This window comes from Hemitrygon akajei, unplaced genomic scaffold (assembly GCF_048418815.1).
Source record: "Hemitrygon akajei unplaced genomic scaffold, sHemAka1.3 Scf000041, whole genome shotgun sequence".
Classification (NCBI taxonomy): Eukaryota; Metazoa; Chordata; class Chondrichthyes; order Myliobatiformes; family Dasyatidae; genus Hemitrygon; species Hemitrygon akajei.
In genome coordinates this window covers 417,537-425,764 of record NW_027331927.1, presented here as the reverse complement: position 1 = coordinate 425,764, position 8,228 = coordinate 417,537, and the positions used below count along the sequence as shown (strand labels likewise).

At 44.4% G+C, this 8,228-nt stretch overlaps 1 protein-coding gene across 1 annotated transcript in view; it reads right to left on the bottom strand.

Annotated features, from left to right (window-relative positions):
- LOC140720313 (NACHT, LRR and PYD domains-containing protein 3-like) overlaps window positions 1-8,228 on the bottom strand; it is a 343,837-nt gene that overhangs the window by 178,003 nt on the left and 157,606 nt on the right. The window lies entirely within an intron of this gene.

The following is an 8,228-nucleotide window of genomic DNA, read 5'->3' as shown; positions in this document are numbered from 1 at the left end:
AGGGTTAATACAAGATATTCCAAAACCCACTCCTATGGATTATACGAAGTGACAGCCACACACATTCGTTGTGGTTCCGTGTACCGATGATCAACCCACTCTTGTGGGCATAGGAGAGTTCCAAGCCTCCGCTGCGACTAACTGAAGCGATCAGCATTTTCTCTCTCTCTCTCTCTCTCTCTCTCTCTCTCTCTCTCTCTCTCTCTCTCTCTCTCTCTCTCTCTCTCTCTCTCTCTCTCTCTCTCTCTCTCTCTCTCTCTCTCTCTCTCTCTCTCTCTCTCTCTCTCTCTCTCTCTCTCTCTCTCTCTCTCTCTCTCTCTCTCTCATTTATGGTTAATCCACAGTCAGCGCTGTCAGCCTGTGACTGACGTCATAGTCCCGCCTCCTCACGCCGGCGCTCTTAGAGAAACAGTCACAGTACGACCGCAGGCTCGTAACAGCCGCAACACAACTTCTCGACTTTTGAGCTCAATGCTTCAACCAATAAAGACAACCATGCCATTTGCCTTCTTAACCACCCGATCCTTCAGGGAGCGATGAACTTGGAGTTTAAGATCCCTCTGATCATCAACACTGTTCAGGGTTTTACATTTAACAGTGTACTGTCTCATACATTCGACCTACCGAGCTGCCAAGATGATCATCACTAATCAAATCTCACTGAGATTTCTCAGGTCCTGTTGAATTTATTACCAAGTGCACAAGTACGGGAAGGTACAGGTACAGAGAAACACTGACTTGTGGCAGCATCACAGGCAAGTACATTCAGAAAACACACGGAACACAAGTTATACGATTCTCTGTCAGTAACAATCTATAAATATGTTTTATGTCATTAACAATATATAAAATACATTGTGTCATGATCACTATTAAAATGTGCATTTTGTGTCAATAACAGACTTGGAAATGTTGAATGTGCTCCCTGTCTCCATTCCTCCTGTAATCCACAACCAACTCCTTTGTTTTTGTCACAATGAGGGAGAGGTTGTTTTCTTGACACCGCTGTGTCGGGTGATGACTTCTTCTCTGTAGGCTGCCTCGTTATTATTTGGGATCCGGCGGATCAATGTAGTGTCGTCAGCAAATCTAATCAGCAGATTGGAACCCGCCACTGCAGCCCCACAGTGCACTATGTACTGATTACAAAGCTACGAAATTGCATGTGAATAGCCTCCCCTCCCCCAACTCCACTCTTTCAGCGTCACCAGCAGACTGGGACATTTCACATCTCGCTGCCTCCGCCAGGACATTAAACTGTGAACAACTGTGGTCAGGGACTGATCTCTGGGGTACTCCAAACGCTACCTCCTTCCAGTCTGAAAACGACCCACTCATCCAGACACAAACTACCGGCAGTTTATCGATCTTGTGAGATTCAAAATTAAGATGTGCGTTTCTGATTTAATTATGTCTGGGTTAAGGTCAGAGGACAAATGTGATTTAATTATGTCTGGGTTAAAGTCAGAGGACAAATGTGATTTAATTATGTCTGGGTTAAAGTCAGAAAACAAATGTGATTTAATTATGAATGCAGAAGCCCTGACAAGACTAACTGTTTGTGGAATCATTGAAGTCCTGAGATATGGACTATTGTTTTACAGAAATGTGTAAAAAAAACAACTCCAAATATGGAATGGGAAAACACTGTGTACCTCCCGAGTCAGGGAGGAGGGGTGGTAAGGAAGAAGGATAAAACCTGCTGCCCTGTAAGGCTCAGGGTTCCCTTCTCTGAGGGGGCCCAGCTCTGCAGAACTGTTAATAAACTTTGTTTCCTTGAATTTGTCTTGAAGCCATTATTCGGGAGCGTGGCTCGTTTCTGACAGATCTCCAACGAAAAAGCCTAATCACCTACTCCTGAGATTCAATACCATTGCTGACTCTGAGTTTACCACCGTCAAATGCCAGGAGGGACATAATAATCAGAAAGTCTCCAGTCACAGCCGTGTAAATAAAATGTGATCTCAGCGGGTGTGTGGCGCATGCTCAGAATGCGAAGGAGAGAGACAAACTGAGCCAAGTCACAGACTGATGAAGGGGAGGAATGATCCATTTTGATACAGAGAGGGAAGCAGAGAGTTTGATATTGTGCCTGTGTGGTGAACTACATAAACCTGTCTGGACTGCTCCTGTGGCTCCTCCCACAGACCCCTGTATAAAGGTGATTGAGGCCTGTGCCCGGCCTCATTCTCCAGGATGTAGTGTTGTTAATTCTTCCAGTCAATAAAAGCCGATATCTCGCTTCTTACGTCTCAGAGTGAGTTACTGATGGTGCATCAGCCTGATTCCGGAACTGTGACCAGTTAGAAGATGAAGTCTTGTCCCCCCAAATTATTTTGAGTTGTGACAGTGTTTTTCTCAGAAGGCACCATAGAAACTAAAATTATCTGAACTGAAATGTTGTCCTTCACCCACTGACGTGGTTTGTAAACTTTTAACAGTTTAGAAAAGTCAAAGGATTTGGGTATGGGAATCACAAACACGTTAGTTGCTTTGTGATTGCTCGTTAGTTCCGCTGTATCTGTCAGTTCACCAGCGCTTGAATGCCGCCAATCCTTGAATGTGGAGTTGGAGATGTTGGAGAAGACAGCGCCCCACTCGCTACAAGGAGAGCCCGAACACGTGTCCATGTCCGTGATCTGATTGGATACATCGCCATGACGTTATAGCAGTGTGACGTCATTCACTGGCTCTCATTTTGGAAGGGATTCAGTCGGCCATCGCAGATACACCAACAGCTTCGCTCTGGGAAGCGGACGTTCACCTGCTCCGTGTGTGCGAAGAGACTCATTCAGTTAACCCACCTTGTGATGCTCCGGTGAGTTCACAATAAATAGAGGCCACATTTCTGTCCGGATTGAGCAAAGAGTTTTACTCACTCATCCCAGCTGCTGCAACTCCAGCAACTTCACATCAGGGAGGAAGTTCAAATCAGCTCTGTGTTAAATGTTTCACCATCACGGTGACTGAAGGCAACTGCAGGTTCATGAGGGACTGTTACTGTCAGATTCTGCAGTTCTTGCGGCTGCTTATCGCACCCAGGACTGAACCCTGGTCACTGAGCATTGGAGGAGTCTGTTCTGCTGATGTTAGCCTTAAACTAGACTGGTGTTTAATATTGTGGATCTGTGAAAGGTAAATCACTTCTGTATCAGATGCCGTGTCTCTGGTACTTACTGTCTCTACCGCACTCACAATGTACACTAGAGAGGCCATTCGGCCCATCTGGTTTCTGCCCATGTTTCTTTTCCATATCAGTATATCAAAATCTACCCCTGCCGTTCCCCTCTCACTCTCCCTGTGATGACAGGTTGCAAATAGTCACCACTCCGTCTGTGTGTGTGTGCGTGTGTGTGTCTGTATTTCTAGCAACTGTAGAATCTCTTGTGTTTTATATCTGCCTTTGCAAGAGGCATCAAATAAATGGAATGCCTGTTGATATTGAGTATATTGGTTTTTGGAGCCGCTTTCTACGTTAAAACAGCTACACAGTAAAAACCCTGCGGTGTGGACATGAAACCGGTGCTAACAGGAATGTTTAATGGCAGCTCGATTACCCATAAACCCTGGGTTTAAAATTTCGCTGCCTCTGAAGCAACGATCAAATGCGCAGGCATCAAGGTCGATGACGTCGCCGAATAGCACGCATGCGCGCAGTACACAAAAGACCTCAGGAGGATCGGTAAAGGTAAGAATGATTTTCCGGGCTGCTATCTTAAACTCAGACTGAGGGACATTTGCTGTGAACTCTGGACATCGTAGTCCGCAATCCTGGGACAGTCCTGCTCTCTTCCCTCTCTCTCAGCCCCACGATCCGTACGCGGGCCCCGGGGAGCTTCCGGCTGATGAGGGAATGGGAACCGATGGATCTCTCGGACAGAGCTGAGCTCCAGCTATCTAAATGCAAGGAGTAGGAGCTCGGAGAAAGGGAAGAAACATCTTTTACATCACCAGTTGAGCAAATCACCTTTGTTCTTTCTTCAATCGTAAACAGGGGAAGATCTGCAGATGTTTGAAATTCAAGCAACACACACAAAATGCCGCAGGAACTTAGCATTAGTACTCTTTTCCATAGATGCTGCCTGGCCTGCTGAGTTCCTCCAGCATTTTGTGTGTGTTGCTTGAGCTACCTCCTCTCGTTCTGCATTGTTCTACCCGTGAGAACATGTTTTGTCCCATTCTCTCTGGGTACATAACGATATCAAGCACCTTTGTCCTGGGCAACAAATAGCTTTCACATCACAAATGTACCAGACTCCAATGAGACAGAAAGACTACTGCCCTTCCCTTTATGTTCATTGGCATTGCCATCACTGAGTTCAACACCATCTGTCACTTGGGGGAGGGTTCAGGGGATATATTTATGTACAATACAGAAACTGGTGTTACAGTATTGTTGCGATGCAAAAGTTGTTGGAGAATTTACAAGTGGGAAGAAGTGGAGTGATATTTGGAAATCTGACTTTTGAAAGTATCATTTAGCAAGCAAATCACATTTGGATGATGTACAAAAGCTCTAGTGAAAAAATCCTTCATAGCCCGTTACAGGCCTGCTGCATAGTTTGTGTGAGAGTGCACATGAACTCGATGAAACCCAGAGGAGATCAAAGTTCTTATCAATTGTGAGTTGCTAGCTGTTAAAAGAAATACCTCCCTATTTAAAATTCAGTGTGCGCATGTTGTTGTCAGTGGGTAAAAATTGCACAGCACAAGGTGTTTCGGCACACTGGTCATTACAAATTAGGCGGGACATTGGTGTGGGAAGGTGCGGAGACCTCCAGTGCCCCTGATACCCTCACCTACAAGATATGCATCCAGCTGCAGCCTGTAACCCTGCACTTTAAGGAGCTGGAAATGGATGAATTCTGGATCATCTGGGAGTCAGAGGGGGTGACAGTTATGACATCAAGAGAGGTGAGTTACACCCAAGGTGCAGGACACATTAAACTAGGTGAGAGTCAGGAAGGGGAATGAGGTTAAATATCCATCACAGAGTACTCTTGTGGCCATCTCGTACGACAACAGATAGACCACTTTAGAAACTGTTGGGGGGGATTACCTGGCAGAGCAATGTCAAATGGTTGATAGGGGATTTGTTAGTTTGGAGATTAAAACTAGCAGAGATCTAATATCCTGGTGGTAAGGCTTGCTGTTGCTAGTGTGTGATGGGGAGGGTGTGTCGTGAAACTAAATTTGCAGGGGGGAATTGGAGTCAGAATGCCAGAACAGATAGTGAAGTGGGTGAAATGAATTGACTTATATCATTCATATACATGAGGAGCAGAAATCTTCATATTACTTCTTCATCTAAATGTGCAATGTGTAATTTACAATAAATAGTTTATACATAGGACAGTGGTTATAACAGAAACACAATTGTATCAGCATAAATTAATCAGTCTGTTGCCCTGGTGGAAGAAGCCGTCCAGGAGCCTGTTGGTCCAGCTTTTATGCTGCGGTACCATTTCCTGGAAGGTAGCAGCCGGAACAGTTTGTGGTTGGGGTGACTTGGGTCCACAATGATCCTTTGGGACTTTTTATGCACCTGTCTCTGTAAATGTCCTGAACAATGGGAAGTTCACAACTACAGATACGCCGGGCTGTCCGCACCACTCTGCAGAGTCCCATACCAGGCAGAGATGCAGCCAGTCAGAATGCTCTCAATTGTGTCCCTGTAGAAAGTTCTTAGGATTTGGGGCCCCATCCCAAACTTCTTCAACCGTCTGAGGTGAAAGAGGCGCACGGCCACGTCCCACACAGCCGGTATGTACAGACCACATGAGATCCTCGGTGATGTTTATGCCGTGGAACTTGAAGCTGTTCACTCTCTCAACCCCAGATCCATTGATGTCAATAGGGGTTAGTCTGTCTCCATTCCTTCTGTAGTCCACAACCAGTTCCCTTGTCTTTGTGACATTGAGGAAGAGGTTGCTTTCTTGACACCCAGACAGATGTTGTTCACACCTCGGACAGAGTCAGCAATCAAATGGTTGAGCCTGGTGCGATGAATGTGCTGAGCTGTGTATATCACAATGCAAGAAGCATCGTAGGAAAGCCAGATGAGCTCAGGACAGGGAATTATGATATTGTAGCCATTATTGGGACTTTGTTGCTCCCAACACTCTGAGAGATTTAGAGAAACAAACTTTGTAGAGATCGCAGACTATGCTAAGAAACAAAGGTTGATATAGTAAGCGATTTTAACTTTTTATATATTGAATGGAACTCCCATACTGTAAAAGGACTAAATGGGGTAGAGTTTGTCAAATGTGCCCTTAATCAGGACGTAGTATTCCCGACATAGAGGTGTGCAATAAGCTGTTAGGAAATGATCCAGCATTAGTGACAGAAATTAGTGTATGGGAACACTTTGTATCTAGCGATTGTAATGAAATAAGGTTCCAAGTAGATATGGAAAAAGAGAGGGCTGGACCATGGGTTGAGATTCTAAATTGGAGAAAGGTCAATTCTGATGGTATCAGAAAGATCTAACAAGTGTGGATTGGGACTGGCAGTTTTTCTAGCAAAGGAGTACTTGTAATTGTGAGTTCTTCAGAAGTGAGGGTGTAGAGTTTGTATGTGCCTGCCAAAATAAAAGTTGTAAGGTAACTGGTACAGGGAAACTTGGGTTTCAAGAGATATTGAGAGCTCGGATATTTTGTTCCTCTAAATGTCTCAGACTCCTGGGTGCTACCAAGACTCATTAATGACTGACTCATTAATCATCAGTCCAAGCCCTGAGCTTATCTGACTTTTTGTTTAGTCATCTTCTGTTGGTTCCTAAAAGCTTCCCAATAGTTTTTTGTTCTTTCGTCTGTCCTCTCTTTGTCTTTTATGTTGGCTTTGGCTTCTCATTTCAGCCACGGTTGTGTCCTCCTGCCTTTCCAATGCTTCCACTTCTTTGTGATGTATCTGTCACTCAGCTCCCGAATTACTCCCAGAAACTCCAGCCATTACTGTTACGTTGTCACTCCTACCTTTTCCCTTCCAAACACGTTTGGCCAGCTTCTCTGTTACAGAAACATGGAGAAGTTCAGTAGAGAAATGAGCTATTTGGCCCATCTAGTCAATGGCAAAAAAAAATTTAAGCTGTCTAATGCAACTACCTGCACTGGAACCATCGCCCTCCATACCCATACCATCCAGGTACCTATCAAACTTCCCTTAATTGAGAAATCGAGTTCATATTCACCACTTGTGCTGGCATCTCATTCCACACTCTGACGACCATTTCAGTAAAGAGCTTTTCCAACTGTTCCTGTTAAATTTTCACCATCCCCACTTACTACCCATGACCTCTGGTTGTCATCCTACCCAACCTCAGTGGAAAAAGCAGCTTGCATTTACCCTATCTATACCCTCATAATTTTGTAGACTTCTAACAAATCCTCAAAGCAAAGTTTAATTTCCTTGTTTATGTTTAGAGCCTTTTTTAGGTTTATGAAATGATGAGGGATGTTGATCGTGTGGATAGCCAGATGTTTGTTACATTGGCCTTTATAAATCAAAGTATAGAGTATAAGAGTTGGAATGTAATGGTGAAGTTGTATTAAACATTGGTAAGACTGAATTTGGAGTATTCTGTGCAGTTTTGGTCACCTAATTACAGGAAGGATATTAATAAGTTTGAAAGTGTGCAGAGAAGGTTTACAAGGATGTTGCTGGGACTTGAGAAACTGAGTTACAGAGAAAGGTTGAATGGGTTAGGACTTTATTCCTTGGAATGAAGGAGAATGAGGGGTGATTTGATAGAGGTGTATAAAATTATGATGGGTATAGATAGAGTGAATGCAAGCAGGCTTTTTCCACTGAGGCCAGGGGAGAAAAAAAACAGAGGTCATGGGTTAAGGGTGAAGAGAGAAAAGTTTAAAGGGAATATTAGGGGGTGCTTCTTCACTCAGAGAGTGGTGGGAGTGTGGAATCAGCTGCCAGATGAAGTGGTGAATGCGGACTCACTTTTGACATTTAAGAAAAACTTGGACAGGTATGTGGATGAGATGGGTTTGGAGGGATATGGCCCAGGTGCAGGTCAGTGGGTCTAGGCAGAAAAATGGTTCTGCACAGCCATGAAGGGCCAAAAGGCCTGTTTCTGTGCTGTAATGTTCCATGGTTCTGTTGTTGAAATTTCCCAGGGAAGAAATGACTAACATGAGGGGGCATCATTTTAAGCTGCTTGGAAATAGATACTGAGGGGATTTTGGGGTACTTTTTTACACAGAGAGTGGTGG